General features: G+C 41.3%; 1 protein-coding gene across 3 annotated transcripts in view; it reads right to left on the bottom strand.

Annotated features, from left to right (window-relative positions):
- Positions 1 to 23,014, bottom strand: part of FUT10 (fucosyltransferase 10) — a 242,347-nt gene that overhangs the window by 91,676 nt on the left and 127,657 nt on the right. For all 3 annotated transcript variants that reach the window (XR_007474652.1, XR_007474653.1, XR_007474654.1), the window contains exon 7: positions 11,569 to 11,644. The gene's annotated coding sequence lies outside the window, so the exon portion shown is untranslated. The remainder of the gene's footprint in view (positions 1 to 11,568; positions 11,645 to 23,014) is intronic.

The raw sequence follows: 23,014 nt of genomic DNA, 5'->3' as shown, positions 1-23,014 counted from the left end.
GGAAGAGAGAGGAAGGATGAGTCTCCACAAGTTCTATATATTGAAGGAAGTGGTTCATCATTGAAGGCAGTGAATTGCCCATTGACTCAATAAGTATTTATAGCATGGACTTTGGCTCAGGGCCTGGGTTGGGTTCTAGAGATAAAACAGGGAATGAAGTAGAAATAGCTTCTTTTTCTCCTGAAGCTCTTGGCATAGTAAGGCAGAAAAGACACTGAAAATCATTGTAAATGGAAGGCTTATTATGAAAAAGAAAGTTGAGGTGGCCACTATGGGAACATAGGATAATGGGTCCTGACCTAATTGGAGGGGGGAACAGACACATGGCAGGGGGAGTAGAAACATCCTCCTAAGGAACTGAAGTTGTAACAGTGTAGCCAGGCAAAGGGTAGGTAGAGTCTGGGAGTGAAAGAGAAAGAGAAGTTGAAACAGAGAACAGCATGCTGTTCTAGTCCTTTAGAGGGGTTGGTATACTGTTGTCCACAGGCCAAATGGGGCCACAGCCTGTTTTTGTAAATAAAGTTTTATTGGAACCCAGCAGTGCCTATTCACTTATGTATGATCTAAGGCAATTGTCACACTGCAACGCCAGAGTCGAGTTGTTACAAAAGAGACAGTGTGGCCTGGGAAACCTAAAATATTTACTACCCGGCCTTGTACCAAAAACAAGTTTGCCAACCTCTAGTCTAGAGCAAGTGATTTAGTTACATTAGTAATACTAGATGCTGTAACAAACCACTCCAAAATCTCAGCTAGTTATCCGATAAAAGTTCCTCTCTCATATCACAGCTCTCTGAGCAGCTGACCTGGGTGGCTCTTGTCCAAGTAGTGAAGCAGGAGCTCAACTTGAGATTCTACAATCCAGCTGTGCAGATGGGGAGCAGAAAACAGAGTCAAAGACGTGAAATGCTTTAGGGGCCAGGTCTGGGAATGTTGCACATCACTTCCACTCCCATCCTGTTGGTCATATGGTCCCACTGAAATCCCAGGGGAGGCTGAGAAAGGAAGTTTTCTGTGTGCTTGGGAAGAAAAGGAAATGCTTTGGGGAATACATAGCAAGCAATGCCTCTGCCACAGCAAACAAGATATTTAAGGAACTGGAGAGACTTCCCTGGTGGCAGAGTGGTTAAGACTCCACACTCCCAATGCAGGTGGCCCGGGTGCGATCCCTGGTCAGGGAACTAGATCCCACATGCATGCCGTAACTAAGAGTTCACATGCCACAACTAAGGAGGCTGTGAGCCGCACCTAAGGAGCCCACCTGCCACAACTAAGACCCGGCGCAACCAAATTAATTAATTAATTATTTTAAAAAAGGAACTGGAAAAAAAACCTGTGTGGTTGAATTTAGGTGGCAAAAGATGAGGCTGATATTTAAGCAAAGGCCAGATTGTGGGGGCCTCGTAAACCACAAAGACTTTAGATTTTAACCCAGGTCTGAATTACCGGTTGTAATACTCTGATGAGTTATGTCACCCAGCTAATCTGGTTCTCTGCTTCTTCATCTGTGAAAAGAAGATGGCACTACCTACTTTACAGCATTGGGTGGACACAAAGACATAAGGTATGTAGAGCTCTTAGACTGTCATATAGCTAGCATATAGTAAGCATGCAATAAATTGTAGTTATTACCATCAAAACAGAAGAAACACCCACCTCCCTTCCCCCAAACCAATCTTTCCCACCCACAGTCCCCAAACTGCAAGAAGACTCTGCTGAGTATCACCAAGCCTTATCCCATAAGAAAGACAATTGAGGGACTTCCCTGGTGACGCAGTGGTTAAGCCGCCTGCCAATGCAGGGGACACGGGTTCGATCCCTGATCCAGGAAGATCCCATATGCCGTGGAGCAACTAAGCCCACATGCCACAACTACTGAGCCCGCGAGCCACAACCACTGAGCCCACACATCTAGAACCTGTGCTCCACAACGAGAGAAGACACTGTGATGAGAAGCCCACGCACCACAACAAAGAGTAGCCCCCCACTCGCCACAACTAGAGAAAGCCTGTGCGCAGCAACGAAGACCCAACGCAGCTAAAAATAAATAAATAAATAATTTTTTTAAAAAAGAAAGATAATTGAAACACTCGGAATCATTTTTCTACCATTTCATTGGCCTCTTCATATTTGCTACCATCTTTTCAAGGACATATTAGCCTAGAGAACAATCAGGTTCCCTCGACCCAGAGTAACTATTTTGTGAACTAAAATAATTGCTTTCAAAAATCCTTCCTCCTTCCTGGATCCAGAGAAGATGTCTAATGAAGCCCAGAAAATATGTGTGTGTGTGTGTGTATACACACACACACACACACACACATAACTGAATCGGGCAAGGTTGGAGTGATAAGACCCCAGCTCATCACATACACCTAACACCCCACACCTCTATTCCCATCCAAAGGTTATCGGCCTCAGAGTCCCTCTTGGCCTTCATACTTCCTGAATCATTTTAAAGAAATGCTCCTGGCCCAAGGTCTCCATACTCTGGAGGAAGAAGAGTTTTTCCCGAGTCAAGAAAATACACTGAAAACAAAAAAGGAAAGATAGAATAATGTGGAGAAATAGCAAAACTTTTTTGAAAAATAAGAGAAATGAGAAGGGATGGTACAAGCAAATATTAAAATATTTTATGGAGCTATGGCATGGTACTTACAGAAGAAGAGATAGACATCAATGGAGTAAAATACAAAAGTAAGAGTTTAATATTTGCAACATTATTCAATGAGGAAAAAGGAAGCTCATAAATTAAATTATAGTAGTATGTTATTATAAATTTGGAGGAAAATATACCCTCACACACATACACACACACATGCACACATGCACATGCACAGGAAGCCGGAATGTGTAGTGATTAAGGTAGCAGCATCTATAGTCAGCATGCCCGGGATTAAATCCTAGATCAATTTATTTAGTTGTGTTATTTAATCTTGCAGATTACACAATCTCTTTGTGCTGAGTTTTCTTTGTATATTCAGTGGGGGTGATAATATTCACCTATTAATGATGAGGACTACTGAGTTAAAACATGTCAATCACTTAGAAGAGATTCTAACACACAGTAAGCACTCAATGTATTGATATGTTAGTCATTGTGATGGGGGGAAATCATAATAAAAAATTCACTTTCATTTCCTCATATTCTACTCTACATTTATTTTGTTGTGTGATATGAATACGGTTCTGAGTGATTAAATAAATGAACAAGACTCGGACCTGTCTCTGGAGAGGGGAGCTTGCAATCTAATATCAGTTAGAAATGTGTCTGCTCATTCTTTTCCTTCAAAGGCGAGTTTTGGGGCACAACTGGAGTTGCCCAGCACAGCTCAAACATATTGCAGACCTAATTTCTTGTTCACGTCACTGGAAATGCATTCTGCAATAAATTCGTTTTGTTCTATATATATGTTGTCATTCATCATTGCAATACTGTTCTTGTGGGAAAACAGATTATGAATAGTGTAATAACTATGACTAATAATAAACAAGGCTATTTGTGTCTTGCTCTCATGGAAATAAATCAGCCAGAAGTGGCATTCCCGGCTCCACCCCCAACCCCCAAAGAGAGTTATCTATTACTGGAAAGTATCCGAAATTTTAAAAATTTGACTGCCTCTCCCCAAATCAAAACAAATTACAGCAACACTGCAGAAGATTTCCAAATATTTCAGTATCTTTGCAGAGAACATAGGATACGTCCCAACACCTAGCTCCGTGATTCATCAAGAGTGTCTGTAGCAAGTAACACATTGAGATATCCTCCTTCCGGCTTTGACTCTCTTTCACTTTCCTTTAGTACCCTTTACGCTGTTACTTGACCATAATAATTGTTCCCTCGGCATTAGGGAAACAACTCTTCCCCATCCTCTGAATTTTGCTGGGAGATGAGCTTCTGAGCCACATCACCTGTCTTTCCATCAGTTTATGCTCTTTCTCTTGAGGACTCCAAGGTGGGATTCAGGGTAGTGAAGAGAGCAGAAAGCTAGGTTAGTGGGCTAGCGGGGAAGACCTTGCCTCTCACCCAGCTCATAATTCTCTGGGCCTCGGCATCCTTGTGCTGAAAGGAGAGGGTATGTTAGAACTCTCTTTTAAATCATTCCCAAATTTGGCACCCTGTGAAATGAACTTTCTGCACATTTTCATCCTTAGCCTGAACCTGGGTCAATCATTTGTCCAGCTATCTATCAATACTTTGGAAGACTAACCCTCACCCCAGTCCATGTAGTCCTCTCTGAGTGAAAGTCTACCCAAGAATTTACCTCTCCCAGTTTCAACATGGTCCTAACATCACGTTGCCTTGAGTCCCAATCTGCATGTCTTGATATCTCTCCATTCACTCTGGAACTGCTGTGGCAAGATAACTGGTAACTTTCAGCTAGTCACTCAGCAACTCTTCTAGGAGTCTGTTTCCCATTTAAAAATAAAGATAATATCACCTATTCTCAACTCACAGGATTATTATGACTTGGGGAGAAAAAGTGAATGAATTGTGAAAAGTGCTATATGTACAAGTGAAAATGAAATGGGAACCATTATTAGAATTACTTTCCCTAAAAGCTGGAGGCACCTATCAGCCACATAAGGATGTATTTAATATTACTATTATTATCACAGAATTAATAACATTAAATTCTTGTTGCTCTTAGGGTTTGAAAACTTATTTTATGCTTTGACTGAGTATTGGAAATCTACAAACGCTATGGCCTGACACTGACTAAATGTGCCCTATTGCTTTCCTATACCAATCCTCTGAGTGGCTGGCCATACTTGAAGAAAATTGCCTTTGCCTTTTAATGTAATTATGCTGCAATTACAAAGTGCATGTAATATTGCTAAGGCTGACCTTGTAAATTAAAAATATCCGTTTCTCATTGCAGAAAAAAAAACTAACCAAACAAAACATACCAAAAACATGGCATGATTCTGAGCCCAATGAAATGTTGATGGAAATCCCATCTCTCACATTTTTAGTGGTCACCTTTCACCATGCCACAAACATTTATCACTCTCTCTTTGTTTATATGCTCTTGGTTTTGTTCACAAACTTGTCACACTCTTTTCACATTATAGGATTAATTTTCCTCCTTCTTTCAACCTAGGAAGGAGTGAATTGATGCAAGCTTATCAATAAAATAATATTTGCAAATGAATTTATATGCATCATTGAATTGCAATTGATTTAACTCTTCCTATCTCTCTCCTCTTTGCTGCCACACTCCTTCAAAAAGTATTCTGCAAGAGCTTCCCAAGTGCTTCTTGGAAAGGTGACCCAAAGGTCATCAACGACCACAGAATTGACAGATTTAATGATCTCTTTATCATACCTATCCTACTTGATCTGCAATTTTTGATATGAATGACCACTCCTTCATTCTGAAACTCTCTCCTCCCTTGGTTTTCTTAACAGGCATCCACTTGCCTAATACCCATTCTACCTCACCTTCTTTGATTTTAGCAGGCTTGCATCTTGTGGGACAAAAAAGGAATCAATGAGTCCTCCACTTACGGAGGGTCAGCCCAATCTCTATATTCTATGCTAGTGATCAGTTCAGAAACCCAAGCATAATGCAACCAGGATATGGAATTCCACTGGCCAGAGAGATTGGCTCAAGAATAGGTATGTCAATCTGATGAGAGGTAACTGCAAGATTGATGGGAATTGGGAAAAGAAGTTTCCTCCCTTTTGAGATAGAACTGGAAGAAAGTCCTTGGCTGTACGTGGATGGGAAATCTGAAACTGCCACAGCCATCTTCCTAGCAATCCAGTGATGAACCCACCACCCAGAGGAGGACATTTCTGAGACAGTCAGAAAGAAATGGAGCTGGATTTGTGACTAAAACACCTGCTCTCTGTTCTACTTACCTCTGGAGTTTTGGGATGTTATTGTCGTTAACTGAGCAGATAAGTCTACTTGACCATAATAGTCATTTTGAGTTTGTTTGTTAATAGCAGCTGAAAGCATCATGACTAACACGATTTCCACAACACTGTTCCCTTCACTGTCTTCCTACCACACAAATAATCCCTTCTAACCACGTCTTATACTAGTTCCTCTCTTCCAGCCATCCCTTACATATGTCTTATACTAGCTCCTCTCTTCCAGCCATCCCCCAGAGTTCTGTTCTTAGACTTTTCTTTCTTTATTCTCTTTACTCAACTCTCACCTTCTTTAATGACTCCAAAATCAATAACACCAGCCCAGACTTTTCTTCTGAGCTCAAGACACAGATTTTCAATTACTTCCTGTGTATCTTCTCTTTAAATGTTCCATCACGGGTAAGCTGAATATCTCTAACACCGCATGCAAGCTTTTCCCCTACTACCCTTCTCATGTATGTCATAGCCTAGTTATACAGCATCACCATGACTCTAACCTTCAAAACCAGAAGCTTCATCTTCCTCCTTGGTTGCTCCCTGTTTATTATCCTTCACAATCATTACAAGGTCCTGCCAATTCTAAGCTCACAAATAGCTCCTCCTTCTTTGTAGGGCACACCCCCCTATTGGCCAAGCTCATTATCTCATCATTTTCATCTGAACTTGACTTTAGCTGTCCTTTCTCCTCCAGTCCATCCTCTACAGTGCTACCAGTTATTCCTCTTAAATGTAGACCCATGTGAAAGTGTAAAGTGTCATTTCCTTGCCTAACATTATGCAACAGATTCCCATTACCTGCAGAATAAAGCTTAGAGAACTCAGCTGACTCTACAAAGCCTTCCCCAACGACATCAGAGCTGACCTATTCAATCTGACCCTCAATCACTCCCTACAGATTAAGCCAGTCCTTGGTATCCCCCAAATAAGCACAAACCTATCCTATGCCTCTCATTTCCTTCTGCCTTGAATACTCTTCCCTTGTTTCTGAAGCAGGTGTATTCCTGCTTATCCTTCAAGGCCCAGATGAAACGTCATCCATTCTAGAAAAGTTTCCTGAATTCCCAGGCAAATTTCACTACTCCCTCATGTTTTATAACTCTAGGAACGTAACACTAACAATGCAACATAAGCTATAATAGACTAATGTTCATTAACACATGCTACACCTCCCATGGTTTCTTATTTCTTAAACCTCCCCTGGTTTCTTATGAACCAAGGTTTTTGGTTTTTAAATCTTTAGGAGGCACTGCATCATCTGACACATAACAGATGCTCAAAAATTATTTTTCAAATGAAAGAATGAAGGGGTATAAAAGGAAAATCACAGGATTAGTGGGTTAGACATAGTGTAACCTCCCTAGATTCAGTTTCCTCATCTGTAAAATGAGACAGGTTTAGATGAACCTGTGTGCTTCTTCCTGCTTTAAAACATTCCTGGACTTCATGAAAATATTACTCAGAGCAACCCAGTGATTATTTCATGATAGAATAACCTAATATTAAATTTCACAAACTATACTCTGGTCAATCAAGTATGAATTCAAAGATGGAAAGATTTTTTTTTCTTTTTCTTAAAATGTGTTCTCCAGTTGCTGGATGAAATGTGTTAGTTCTGGAAAGAAGCCAATTCTAGGCTTGGGGAAGAGTTAAGAGCCAATAGAGACATTACTTTTAATTATATTAAAAGCATCTTGTAAATTTCCCATCAGCTATAACATAATTTCTCTCCATTAATCATTGAAGGACAAGTGTTGGTAGTTTGGCCTATTGGGGCTACAATGTGGATATAGAATATTATCTGAATCTCTTCAAGTTTTGTCAGTCTAAAAGACACAAACATACAAGTACACACACACACATATATACACACAAACACATATACACACAAACACACACTCAACCAAAGAAAGACAGGGTTTGAAATTAAAAAGTAGTTTGATGTAAGGAGGGGGAAAGTGGGTGAGTATACATCGATAGGACATTTGGGATAAAGGATTCAAGTCAATAATGGATGCTAATCATAGAAACTGAAGTCAGCTACACATTTCTTGTTTGGGGCCAGGCAGGGGGATAGGTAGCATGGTCAGGCTGAAAAATCAAGTCACGAGGTCTAATTCTGCCTCTGCCAGTAACACCTTCTGTGACCTCGGTTAAGTCAATTCTTCTCCAGGATCTATTCTTGGACCAGGTTAGCCACGCAAAAATCTACCTATTTATTGAAGTGTGGTTCCTCCCAGAATTAACCTTCACTGACGTGCACTCTCAATGATATGCTTGGTTTTTATGAAAGGCCATTACAAAAAAAATAAATAATGTAAATTATTCTGGGTGTTCTAATAATATGAATTATTTTACTTCTAATACAAGTATAAATCTATACACAAGCACTGGAGATGATATTTATTCTCTCTTTATGAAATTTCCACATGAAAAAAATTCTCATAGAATTTCGTTGGAGGAAAACTGCCTCTTCTTCCTGAAACTTACCACAGCAGTTATATGTTAGTATGTTTCACATTTTTCCTGCTACCAGAATGCCCAAAGCCTCTTTTTTCTTTCTCTTTTGACTTAAACTCTAACAAAAATAATATAGTCTTATTATATATATATAATTCTGCAATCCAAAGTTAATCATATTAACATTTTAATACGCGCCCATTAAGTTTTCTTGTGGGTAATTTTGAGATCACTCTACACATGCAATTTTGTGTGCCTCTTTTTTTGCACAATATCATGTTAGCATTTTCCCATCGATAGCAAAATTGCTTCATGGGGTTTTTGGTTTTTGTTTTTTCATTTTTAAAAATTTATTCTATGCTTATTTTAGTTTTGTTTCCAGGACAGTATCAGTAAATTTGGTTGAATAATTCTTTTGGATATAGCATTTTTTCCCCATGTCCTTGCTAAATTTGTTATTTTCTGGGGTTTTTTAATTAAAGTACAGTTGATTTCCAATGTTGTGCTAGTTTCTGGTGTACAGCAACAGCAGTATATGTGTTCTTTCTCATATTTTTTTCCAGTATAGGTTATTACAAAATATTGAAATATAGTTCCCTGTGCTATCCAGTAGGACCTTTTTGTTTATCTCTTTTATATATAGTAGTTTGTGTCTGCTAATCCCAAACTCCTGGGTGTGGACCTGCCTCTCAGCTGTACTCTTCGGCAGTCCACCTCTAGCTATCTTAGAATAAGCCTTCTCAAGTGATCTCCATCGTGTGTTGCCCCAAGCATGGACATGGATTCAGCCATGAATTCCAAAACAGAGCTGAGTCCAGACTGTCGCATACCATACAATAACCTTTGGCTGAAAGGTGGGTGAAGACATAAGGGGGTTATAACACACACACGTGTACAAACACACACACACATACACACCCCTTACAGAACCACCTTCCCTTTTTGCCCCCACCTCCCAAGATGCCAGCACTAGGCAACCAGCGCCTCCTCTTGGGAAATCTGGGAACCACGGGCCTCTCCTTCCAACTCAGAGACCCCAGGACCCGCTAAGCAGTGGCCCCTCCTCAGAGGTCTCACTTCCATCTCCATGGGGCTCCTCCTTTAACGATTTAAATTTTAACTATTCCAACCTCTTCTCCTTGTGGCCTCAGCCCTAGAGGTGATAACTGCTTCTTTTGGTTGCTACCCCCGTGAAACCCTTTAGGTCACTAGTTAACAACTTTCGGCCTAACTGATCATTCTTTCTGTGAAATTCTGTCAGTCAAGGAACTGTTCTGGTTCTGCCTCCTGGCTGGGCCCTGACTGAAGAACGGCAGAGCTGAGATTCAAACCCACGCAGGTAGGTGTCAGAGGCTCTGGCCCACCACCAGGTAGGGAAAAACACAAACAAAAAGTAAAGCAAGTATTTTCCTTCCGCTGTCATCACCGGCCAGCCTCTCCTCACCCGGAATCTCAGAGACGCTATTTCACCCATGAGAGAGGCAACTTTTGACCAAACTGTGGAGACCAGTTCAGCGCCTCCTTGCTTCCAGTCCAACACAGGATCTGGGCCTTAACTCTGCAGAACCTACAGGGTGTTTTTCCAGAACAAAAGAAGCGTCAGCCCTCAAAGTGCAGTCAAGGCTCCAGCTCTAACAACATACGGCAACAGTGACATTTTGAAAAGAAAGCTGCTGTTTTTCTTAGGTTTCACATACCTGGGCCCCAATTCCTTAGGGGAGCGCAAGGGCAGTGGCTGTGCTTCTCAAGAGCCTCTTCAAGGGGAAACACACTTTGAAGCACAAGATGTGATAAGTGGGGCAGCCTGAAACGGGGAGGCAGAGACCTAGTCCCACCACACCCCACCCTCACTCCCCCCGAAGCAAACACTCGTGGTCATGGCAGTTTTCCCTGGAATATTTACTCAATTCATTAAAGCTGCTTTGGCAGCAAATAACTGAAATGAAATGAATAATTCAAGCTAGCTTAAGCACGAACTTGGGTATTTGAACTCAGCGGTGTATCACAAAACCTCAGGGCAGATTTGAACACTGCCGGACTTAGAAAGGGACGAGAAACAGGCACTAAGAAGGCGGCTGGACTCTTTTCTCCCTCATTTTCCCTCCTGATGCTCTGATTTTTTAGGTCCATGTCATTCTCTCTCTTCTCACCAGCTTTTCCAGCACACCTCTGCTCTTACATGAGTAAGCCCACTTATGGGTAAGTCCCTAGAGGGACTAAACCTCTCTCTGGGTCCTAGGTCAGGGGTCCACTCCTGTTCCAATCTACTGCTTAGGGGGTCAAGTTGATGTTTTACAAAATAGGGAGCCAAGTTCTTTATTTGGGGAGGCAGTGGGCAGGAAAGGAGCGATCAGTAATTCAGCTAGGCTCTCCCTCTGACAGTGAGATTTCCACTGCTCTTATCATGAATATCTAGTGCTTATCTATTATTCAATTCCGTGGCAGATATTAATTTTCAGGAAAAGAAATCATTCACTAACTGTCATCAGCTGTAGTCTTCCAAATGCTTAAAGAAAATTAAATTTCTAACTAATACTGGAGTCCATGATACAGCCACCTTGCTGCAAAAATTAGGGAAGGACAAAACAAAGTATAACAGAAGAGGAAAGATTTACCAAGGAATTAGGTACCCTGTGGGCATAATAAACGTTAAGCCAGATTTATTGTTATTATAATAGGTACGATAGCATAGTCTCACTAGTAAAATACTTAATATGATTATAATGTGTATAGCACATAATACGGCAAAGACCTTTGGGTAAGGCACGAGGGAGGGGGTTAATGGTAATCATGTCCTTGCTGCAAACCCCCCTAGGGGCTCGCATCGCTGAGCAAGAAGAGACCTATCCCCTGGGAGCTGTTCCCGAGGCCCAGACAAGGGCACAGGCCATTCTGAATGACTGAGTCTCCCAGCCCTGGGAGTGTGTTCTTCAGGCCAACTTCATTCATTTCCAACCTAGGCCTCCCCAGCCGCCTCTTCTGCCTCTTAGACCTACACACCCCATCGGGCACAGTCGGCACCCTTGGGACGCTGTTTCATCACCAGGTGGGACCTGGTCTGCTCAGGTGAATCCGCCTTCCTTACCATATAACCCATCTCAGTGAGGGAACCTGGCGGCTGGCTGCCCCCCGGGTACACGGGCACAGTTTGGAGCCATCTACCCCAATGCCATTCCAGCCCAAGTAGCATCCTCTCAGATCCTCACATGTTTTGTCATGTGACTCACCTGCTTCACCCTGAATGAACACCTGCACGGCTCCCTTTGTCTCGGCTTCTCTCATCAGGGGCAGGAGAGGTGACAGCTGTCAGGATAAAGATGAGGTGACAAGTTAGACTGTGAGGGACCTCCCAGTGCCTGAACTCAAGTCCCAGCCCAGTGGTTCATCCTTGTTCAGTTGGGGAGGAAGAAGGTTTCCTCCACCCTTCTTGGTGCTTCTGGTCGGTCTAAGGATTAAATTGACGTGAGACAGATTAAACGTTGAATGACATGGATCCACGGGAGAGACCCAGGAAAACAGAGTAACTCACCAAAATGGCTGAAGCCCTCACCTGAAATACCATCTTCAGCTAAAGGCAAAAGAGGATGTTGCTGGTAGTGGTTTGGGACTTGGAAGGGGAGGAAGGCAATTCACATGGAGATGGAAAAGCAAATGTTTGGTAAATGTTTGCAGTGGGACCCAGCATGGACTCTGATCCTTAGGCATTTCCCCCACCACACGGAGCCCATACTCTCTGCTGATGTCTCTGGTGACAGCTCTATTCCGGCAACAGGCCCGCTACACAAATTCTTTTTTTTTTTTTTTTTTTTGCGGTACGCGGGCCACGAACCCGTGTCCCCTGTATCGGCAGGCGGACTCTCAACCACTGCGCCACCAGGGAAGCCCCGCAAATTCTTTTAGGCAGTTGGGGAGAAGGTCAAAGTTTCTTCGGGAGTCTTTTGGCCCTTAATTGTTCCCACCCCCCTCGAAATAATCTGCATAACAAAGGGGCATTTTGGGGTGGCTACAGTTTCAAATCAGCATCTTTCCAAGTTTATAGTTAAAGAGACCAAGCTCAGACATTTTACTAGTAAGGAAAAAATAGATGAAAGAAAGGAAGGATGGAAGGAAGGAAGGAAGGAAGGAAGGAAGAAAATTAAATTATACGATATATATGTATCATATATATTTATATATCATATATTATATATGTATATATGATACAAATATGTATATAATATATATGTGTCATATATTAAGTATATATATGATGTACATACATATACATACACATATATTTGTGTGTGGGGAGGTGTGAGTGCTAATTTAAGAGGTCTGTAAAATTCTGTTGTTATGAACTATATTGTCCCCAAGGAAAGAGCCACCCCTACCCACTTTCAAGTCAACATCACAGGATTACATGAGTGAAAGCCTAGGGCCTCACACCAAAAGAAGCAAAAAAAGACAGAATGGTTAACTTACATAATAATAATAACAGTAATTACTTCCATTTGTGAATTTTTACTGAACACCAGACACTCTGCTCAGGGTCTTATTCAATTCTTTCCTTTACTCCTCACTAGAATCCTAGGAGTTAATTCTACTAGTATCTGCATTTTATAAAAGAGGAAATGAAAATTTAAAGATGAAATTACTTGCAGGGTCACAGAGCTAGTAGGAGGGAGGCTTCCAACTTCTCCCTTGCTGTGAGTAAGATGCCTGTCTTCTTCCTCCATTTATAGCAAGTTTGACCCACCAGTCGGGGGTGTCCTGAATAAGCCCGGCACCTAGCATCCCCTTCACGGACGTCATGTCCCTGACATCTTGAAAGGGTGGGCAGATGTAGCAGGCCGTCTGTTGTGCCTCTAGCATCCCATCCACTTGTGACATGTCAACGGAAAGAAAAAGGCACAATGTAAAAATTGTGAGTTAAACTTTATTCAGGGGCCTGACTGAGGACTACAGCCCAGAAGACAGTCTCTCTGATAGCTCTGAGGAGCAGCTTCAAAGACGTAAAGGAGCCAGGAGATATATGAACTGTTTTGCTAGGAAAAACGTGTAGTCAAGCATCAATAGATTACTGCTATTACTATTTCCCATTCTATATATGGAAAGATGCAAGAATCTGGGGCCATAGGAAAATTTTCCTTAGATATGCATCTTAACTATCTAAGGGCCAGTATGTCCAAAGCACAGAATGTTTCCTGGTTTTGTCCATCCTGAATTCCCCTCAGGGTGCACTGTCAGTGAGCAACTGCAGTGGCTAATGGCTTGGTCCTTGAAGAACTGGAATGACAGGCAACATTTTTTCTTTATAGACAGATGTGTCCTCACTTTCTGTCTGTGACCTTCATCAGCCATTTGCACCATGTTAGGGAGAGAAAAGGACATGAGCGAGAGGGTAAGATGGAGCAAAGCACCTCTCTGTAATAACCCCCCCACAAAACTGAGGTATTGCAGTCAATCCAGTGGCTGTTCAAACTCCAAAGCGCTCTACCTGACACGCTTTCAGTGTCCTCATTTTTCAAAGAGCGGAACAATTCTATTAATGAGATTAGCTTTGCCTAAACATTAATTAACCTCCAAGAATAGGAACACATGATAAAAGTGAATCCTCTTAAACCTTTGAGAACCAGATTCCTATCACTCCATTAAAAAGAGATTTATGCCAACATTGACACTGGCCTTGTGAGAAACACACAGACACAGTCTCCGAATCCTCAACTAATAAGGCAGCTCACTTCCCTTTGGTGAGCATTCAAGGTCACCTTTTTTTTTTTTTTTTTTTTTTTTTAAAGAAGATGTTGGGGGTAGGAGTTTATTAATTAACTAATTTATTTTTGCAGCGTTGGGTCTTCGTTTCTGTGCAAGGGCTTTCTCTAGTTGTGGCAAGCGGGGGCCGCTCTTCATCGCGGTGCGCGGGCCTCTCACTATCGCGGCCTCTCTTGTTGCGGAGCACAAGCTCCAGACGCGCAAGCTCAGTAGTTGTGGCTCACGGGCCTAGTTGCTCCGCGGCATGTGGGATCCTCCCAGACCAGGGCTCGAACCCGTGTCCCCTGCATTAGCAGGCAGATTCTCAACCACTGCGCCACCAGGGAAGCCCCAAGGTCACATTTTTAAAATTTATTTTTTACTGAAATAACATCAGTTTAGAACATTATATAAGCTTCATGTGCACAACATTATATTTCTACTTCTGTGTACACTACAGCATGCTCCCCACCAAAAGTTTCATTTCCATCTGTTGGTTACAATTTTAAATATTTTCCCAGCATCGTTTTTTCCTGCTTTTCTGTCTTATTACCTTTGAGTCACTGCAGGGGAATAAATCCATAACTTAGTAAGTAGATCTTTTAAATTTTCATTTAGAAACTCCTTCGTGTGGCTTTTGTGGAATTTTTACAAAATTCAAGTATATTTGAGTTCATTAGTACTTGTTTTATTATTGTTTAATTGTATCTATATTTATCCACAGTCGAGTTTTTAGAATACTGTCTAAGAAGTGGCCTCATGTTAATTAAGAGGATACAAAATAAAATTATAAAAATCTTGCAGCATTTTTAAACATTTGACCACCAAGGATATAATAGAAGAATCTTGATTTCCTAGACTGTGTAAGGAATGGCCCTTCTGTTCATTTCCTTTGAGACTTAAATGACACAATGTGTTACTTCACCCTGGAAAATCATGAATGATACATGGCGAAGTGTGTGATGAGTGTACTTTCTCAACCTATATTGTCCTGTGAGGTTCTTTGCTCAAAAAATTGCACTGAATGGGATGCATTCTTCTGTGAAGGACTCATAAACAGAACGATTTCCCAACAATATTGAATCGCCAAAGGGTGAAAACCTGATTATATTCTGATCCCGGAAAATAAGTAATGGTTCCTTTTCTGTAAGTGAATGGAGATAAAATGGTTAAAATGTCATCAAACAGCCCTGATCTTTCTCCTTTTATGAAAGCAAAGTAAGAAAGATCAGAGGATCACTTAGAATTTTCCAGAAAGTGAGGAAAGGATGACGGGTTAAAGAAGAAAGAACCCCCAGAAAAAATTATTATAACATCAATTGGAGGAAGAGACATTCTAGGAGGGAGGAATAGCAATAAACTGAAACATTACTGTTTCAAAATCATTTTCTTATTATCTCTTTTATGCTCCAAAAGAGCTATGAAACAGTTCATTTATTCACTCATCTTGTTGAAGAATGGATTCCAGAGGCTTAGTACGGTGTGTAACGTATGACAAGCCTAATGAGGACAAAGGGAGATACAAGAAGAAATAAAGCCAGGGCAGATGCTACGTGAAGCTAGGAATAATAAAGCTATTATGATTATTGCTCTGTGACCTAGGAGAGGGTCAAAGGCGTCCTACGTCAACGGTAAAAAGTGGTAGATCCTAGATTAGGTCATTTAACTAGTATTCTTTCTCTTAAAAGAATCGACAATTACCAATGAGGGAGACCCTAACAGTAACAGATAAAATAGGCTGCAAGTTCTCTTAAAGGAATTTAGATTTTTGCAGATTTACTTCTGTATGCTTTTCCTACCACCACCTGAATTACGGTCATTGCACAAAAGTCACTCTAAGTCCATGTAAAGTTGTCTTATGAAAGAACCTTGTGAAACCGGATTGGTCTAACAGGCTCTCACCTCTGCCTCCATTCTTCTGTGTGTTTCTCCCAGCCCATAGAGTATTTTCGTGCCCTCTCATGAACACACATGACTCTGTGTAATACTCCTCGGTGATCTGGTAGCTTTGAGAGCTGTTGCTACTGGGCAAGTCTGGGAAGTAAGCTGGGTGTGGGGTTTGTGATCACGACAAGGAGAGGTGGTAATAATGATACATAAGGAGGCAGCCTGCTGGAGGGGTTAAGAGTGAAGGGCGTGGAATCAGAAAGCTGTCTGCAAGCCCTGCTTTGCCGTTTAGCGTATGATCCTGGGCAAGTTACTTTTCCCCTCTGCTAGTCTCCTCTCCACGTGTAAAACTGAAAAAATAGCAATAGCTGCCTCACTCAGCAGATATGAGCATTAAAAGAGATAATACAGAAAAGCGTTTGGAAGAGGGCTTGCTACATAGTAAGCGCTGAAAAGAAGACTCTATTATTATCGTATAAGTGCTGGAAGTGACTTTGTCTGAAAAAGGGAATTTAAATTGCTTCCCTGGTCCCCTCACCTGATAATTTACAGTAACAATATGGAGCCTGGGCAGGTGGAGACCCTTGTGTTGGAGAGGCGTCTGCCGCTCAGCCAGCCCTTCCCAGTGACTAGCAAAGTGGGCGGGCAGCATTTCTCAGAGAATACCGGAAAGAAAAAAAACTCCCCAAAGAAATCGATTGGTTAAAATTTACCACTCAAAGGCTCCACTTTGAACACAGGTAAAAGCAAAAGCCAAAAGGATCGAGTTTAAAGGACTGACTACAACCAATAAAGAGGCGCAGAGCTTTTTTAAAGAGACTACTCGGCCTGCCCAGTATAATTTCTTCAAAGGAGGAGAAGGCTCACTCAGGACCCGCAAGCTCTTCACACAGCGCCCTCTGCTGAAGCCACAAGCACGGGATTCACCTTCCAGAAAGGACCACAGAGAGTGGACAGGCAAGAGATGGAGGAGGAGGGTGCCAGTGATTCCTCTTCCAACTAAGATCCACCTCCCTTCTCTTCTCTCAGCTACGCACCTTCTCAGAAGTCATCTCTGTGTGAAAGCTAAATTATAATGTATTGTACAGTATTATTATTATTTTAAGAGCTATTTTATTATTGTTTTAAGCTCTTTGACATTACCCTATCTAGAGTTCTTTATTTACCTGTATATTTGGATATATAGCAATAATGGGAATTCCCTGGCGGTCCAGTGGTTAGGACTCCGAGCTTTCACTGCCAAGGGGACGGATTCAATCCCTGGTTGGGAAACTAAGGTCCTGCAAGCCCCACGGTGTGGCCAAAAAAATAAAAAGAATATACAGTAATAAGGACTTTGGAAAATGCACTTGCCTCCAGGTGAATTTTCAGTCCCCTAATCGTTTTGCCATAGATTTTTCAACCATGGATTATCCAACGACAAGTTTTAAAATTCTGACTCTAATGGTTGAGGAGGAATTTATGTGGTTTATATGTATTTCTTTTATTTTTATGTGCATTCTTATTTTTTATTATATTTTTTAACATCTTTATTGGAGTATAATTGCTTTACAATGGTGTGGTAGTTTCTGCTGTACAACAAAGTGAATCAGCTATACTTATACATATATCCCCACATCTCCCCCCTCTTGCATCTCCCTCCCACCCTCCCTATCCCACCCCTCTAGGTGGACACAGGGCATCGAGCTGATCTCCCTGTGCTATGCGGCTGCTTCCCACTAGCTATTTTACATTTGGTAGTGTATATATGTCAATGCTACTCTCTCACTTCGTCCCAGCTTACCCTTCCCCCTCCCCGAGTCCCCAAGTCCATTCTCTACATTTCCGTCTTTATTCCTGTCCTGGCCCTAGGTTCATCAGAACCATTTTTTTTTTTTTTAGATTCCATATATATGTGTTAGCATACGGTATTTGCTTTTCTCTTTCTGACTTACTTCACTCTGTATGACAGACTCTAGGTCCATCCACCTCACTACAAATAACTCAATTTCATTTCTCTTTATGGCTGAGTAATATTCCATTGTATATATGTGTCACATCTTCTTTATCCATTCATCTGTCGATGGACACTTAGGTTGCTTCCATGTCCTGGCTATTGTAAATAGTGCTGCAATGAACATTGTTGTACATGACTCTCTTTGAATTACGGTTCTCTCAGGGTATATGCCCAGTAGTGGGATTGCTGGGTCATATGGTAATTCTATTTGTAGTTTTTTAAGCAACCTCCATACTGTTCTCCATAGTGGCTGTATCAATTTACATTCCCACCAACAGTGCAAGAGGGTTCCCTTTTCTCCACACCCTCTCCAGCATTTATTGTTTGTAGATTTTTTGAAGATGGCCATTCTGACTGGTGTGAGGTGATACCTCATTGTAGTTTTGATTTGAATTTCTCTAATGATTAATGATGTTGAGCATTCTTTCATGTGTTTGTTGGCAATCTGTTTATCTTCTTTAGAGAAATGTCTATTTAGATCTTCTGCCATTTTTGGATTGGGTTGTTTGTTTTTTTGATATTGAGCTGCATGAGCTGCTTGTATATTTTGGAGTTTAATCCTTTGTCAGTTGCTTCATTTGCAAATGTTTTCTCCCATTCTGAGGGTTGTATTTTCATCTCATTTATGGTTTCCTTTGCTGTACAAAAGCTTTTAAGTTTCATTAGGTCCCATTTGTTTATTATTTTTATTTCCATTTCTCTAGGAGGTGGGTCAAAAATGATCTTGTTGTGATTTATGTCAAAGAGTGTTCTTCCTATGTTTTCCTCTAAGAATTTTATAGTGTCTGGCCTTACATTTAGGTCTTTAATCCATTTTGAGTTTATTTTTGTGTATGGTGTTAGGGAGTGTTCTAATTTCATTCTTTTCCATGTAGCTGTCCAGTTTTCCCAGCACCACTTATTGAAGAGGCTGTCTTTTCTCCATTGTATATTCTTGCCTCCTTTATAAAAAATAAGGTGACCATATGTGTGTGGGTTTATCTCTGGGCTTTCTATCCTGTTCCATTGATCTAGATTTCTGTTTTTGTGCCAGTACAATACTGTCTTGATTACTGTAGCTTTGTAGTATAGTCTGAAGTCAGGGAGCCTGATTCCTCCAGCTCCGTTTTTCTTTCTCAAGATTGCTTTGGCTATTCGGGGTCTTTTGTGTTTCCATACAAATTGTGAAATTTTTTGTTCCAGTTCTGTGAAAAATGCTATTGGTAGTTTAATAGGGATTGCATTGAATCTGCAGATTGCTTTGGGTAGTGCAGTCATTTTCACAATGTTGATTCTTCTAATCCAAGAACATGGTATATCTCTCCATCTGTTTGTATCATCTTTAATTTCTTTCATCAGTGTCTTACAGTTTTCTGCATACAGGTCTTTTGTCTCCTTAGGTAGGTTTATCCCTACGTATTTTATTCTTTTTGTTGCAGTGATAAATGGGAGTGTTTCCGTAATTTCTCTTTCAGATTTTTCATCATTAGCGTATAGGAATGCAAGAGATTTCTGTGCATTAATTTTGTATCCTGCTACTTTACCAAATTCGTTGATTAGTTCTAGTAGTTTTCTGGTAGCATCTTTGGGACTCTCTATGTATAGTGTCATGTCATCTATAGAAAGTGACAGCTTTACTTCTTCTTTTCTGGTTTGGATTCCTTTTATTTGCTTTTCTTCTCTGACTGCTGTGGCTAGGACTTCCAAACCTATGTTGAATAAGAGTGGTGAGCGTGGACATCTTTGTCTTGTTCCTGATTTTAGAGGAAATGGTTTCAGTTTTTCACCATTGAGAATGATGTTGGCTGTGGGTTTGTCATATACGGCTTTTTTATGTTGAGGTAAGTTCTCTCTATGCCTACTTTCTGAAGAGTTTTTATCATAAATTGGTGTTGAATTTTGTCAAAAGCTTTTTCTGCATCTACTGAGATTATCATATGGTTTTTATCCTTCAGTTTGTTAATATGGTGTATCGCATTGATTGATTTGTGTACATTGAAGAATCCTTGCATTCCTGGGATAAACCTCACTTGATCATGGTGTATGATCCTTTTAATGTGCTGTTGGATGCTGTTTGCTAGTATTTTGTTCAGGATTTTTGCGTCTATGTTCATCAGTGATATTGGCCTGTAGTTTTCTTTTTTTGTGACATCTTTGTCTGGTTTTGGTATAAGAGTGATGGGGGCCTCGTAGAATGAGTTTGGGAGTGTTCCTCCCTTGCTATATTTTGGAAGAGTTTGAGAAGGATAGATGTTAGCTCTTCTCTAAATGTCTGAGAGAATTCGCCTATGAAGCCATCTGGTCCTGGGCTTTTGTTTGCTGGAAGACTTTTTTTTTTTTTTTTTTTTTTGCAGTACGCGGGTCTCTCACTGTTGTGGCCTCTCCTGTTGCAGAGCACAGGCTCCAGACACGCAGGCTCAGCAGCCATGGCTCACGGGCCCAGCCGCTCCGCGGCATGTGGGATCTTCCCAGACCGGGGCACGAACCCGTGTCCCCTACATCGGCAGGTGGACTCTCAACCACTGTGCCACCAGGGAAGCCAATACCAGTCCATTTTAATCACTGATGCCAAGCTCTGGCTCAGTTTTTGAAAAACCATCTCCTTCCTTCTTTGCCAACAGCCCCACCTGACCAGCATTTGACTCATTTCAAACAAATAGATGGCAAATTTCATTCCATTAAAAAAAATAAAAAAGGAAACAGTCACTTATTGTCCTTAAAGCTTCTGGCTTTGCTGCCTATGAAATCCCATCAGTGTCTAGAACCCATTTTCTTTCCATGCTCCTAGATTATTCCAAATCTTCTCTTATCTACTGAAATCCACAACTCTGCCACCATCCTTACTCCCAGCTGATGACATTACTTCCTACTTCACTCAGAAGTGACCTTCCACAGATTCTCACAGCATATCTCCTGCCTTCCCACCTGTTAGTGGACCAACTTGTCATGTTCCAATTTAAAGACACGCCCTCCACATGGGTACCAGGTCCCATGTCCTCCACCTGCTCCAGAACTTCACTCCTGAATTCTCCTTTCTCTTCTATGTCATCTAGTTTTAGTCTCTACTGTATTATTCCCATCAGCATACTAACGTGCAAGTCCTTCTCTCATCTTGGAAAAGAAAAGGAAAAGGAAGGTTGACTCCACTTACCCCACCAACTTATACCTAATTCCTTTGCTCCCCTTGGTAGCAAATCTCTTTGAAAGAGTTACCTATACTTTCTGTCTCTCATTCCTCTCTTCTTATTATCTCTTAAACCCACTCCAGTCAACTCTGTATGAGATGCTGAAGCAGTTCTCAACTCAACACCAAGAGGTAGGGCAATGGGGTGAAAGAATGTAAGCTCTGGAGCTGGCCTGGCTGAGTTCGAATCCCCACTCTGCCACAGTCCAATCGTGTGAATTTAGAAAAGTTACTTAATTCCTCCGTTCTTTGGTTTCTTTATTTGTAAAAAGGGAACTATATTAGTATGTACCCCTAAATTTGTTGTGAAGATTAAAATTAGAAGTTGCATGTAACCTGCTTAGAACAGTGTCTGGAACACACTGCGTCCTCAGTAAGTGCCAGTTACTATTATAATCTAGAGCAGTGCTATCCAAAAGAAACATAATGAGAGCTACATATATCATGTAAAATTTTTAGTTGTCATGCTTAAAAATGGTAAATGGGAATTGGTGAAGTTACTTTTAATAATTTCTTTTATCCCAATACCCAAAATATCATTTCAACATATAATCTATATAAACATCATTAACAAGATATTTTAAGTTCTTGTTTTTGCGTCAAGTCATCAAATCCAGTGAGTATTTTACACTGACAGTATATCTCAAATCCAGACTGTCCATATTATTAAGTGCTTAGGAACCACATGTAACCAGTTGATACAACAGAAGAAACCCATGGGGAAGTGCCCCCTCTTTGGCTTGCTAGAACCTAAATTCTAGGTTATAATGCCTTCTTACAATACATGTCATTTGCCTTAAAGCTAAGGTAGAAGTCCCAAGATTCAGTCCACCATCAGTGTCAGAACCAGAAAATTAATGGGGACTTTAGTTTATAAGATCCTACACCTAATCTCCCCAAGTGGACCAGGTTAATCCATCCTTTTCCTAAGACATCATCCATTTCCTCTTTGAATGGGCACATTGATGCTGGCATTCTGCCATCGGCCATTTTTCCAAAACATTTCTTTCCTTTCATTTGATTCATGTTCTAATTCATGTATTGATTTGTACTTTCTGTCTCTTTCTCTTGCTTTTCTCATCATCATCATTTTCTGGAAATGAGACATGGAATCAGACGACAGCTGGGTAAGGGAGAGATTGGAAGGAGAGCTAAAGGAATGATTTCCATGATACCAAAGTCAGGAACTAGATGAAACATCAGTATTGGAAGTATTGCGAGTGGATGTATGGGGTGCCAGAGGGTGAGAGGAGGGATGTAAAAGCCTCCCATTTCTCTCCATCTTCACTGACACTGTTTCATCGGGTCACCCCACATACACACTGGACCAGAGCAATAGCCTCCTGACCAGAGAGTTGGAAACACCACGGTTAAATTTCTATCTCTTTTGTTTAGCTCAGCAATGGAAGTCCTAACCGCTGGAGGCAATGGAATTCCCCATTTCTCATTTCTTAGGGGTCACTGTCCTTCACTACCTGATGTCCAATGCCTTAAAAACCATTGTTTTATATATATTGTCTGGGTGGTGGTTGTTGTTGTTTCTGGTAGGAGGATACATTTTGTTCCTGTTACTCCATCGTGGCTCAAGGCAGAAGTCTGGGATGGTACAAGCATAATCTTAGTGAATTTGGAGGCTTCCCCCGCTCTAGGATTTTATCCAGGATCAGCACACCTCCTATAGTGCGGAGACATGGGCTGATGTGAACCTATCGGGTCCTCAACCACTGGTCCATGCAGGTGCTGCTGAGACAGCCTTTGTCTCCGTGACCCTTCAGCTCTGGCAGCTCGTTACTGCTTCTGGGCTGTGTTGGACATCTAGGAGCCTTTGTGAGTCTCTTTAGCCCCATTACCCCCTAGACGCAGTACCATGTAGCCATGCTCTATCTTTCTGTGATCT

The sequence above is a fragment of the Orcinus orca genome, chromosome 21 (assembly GCF_937001465.1).
Source record: "Orcinus orca chromosome 21, mOrcOrc1.1, whole genome shotgun sequence".
NCBI classification, from domain to species: Eukaryota; Metazoa; Chordata; class Mammalia; order Artiodactyla; family Delphinidae; genus Orcinus; species Orcinus orca.
This window is presented reverse-complemented; position numbering and strand designations above follow the sequence as displayed.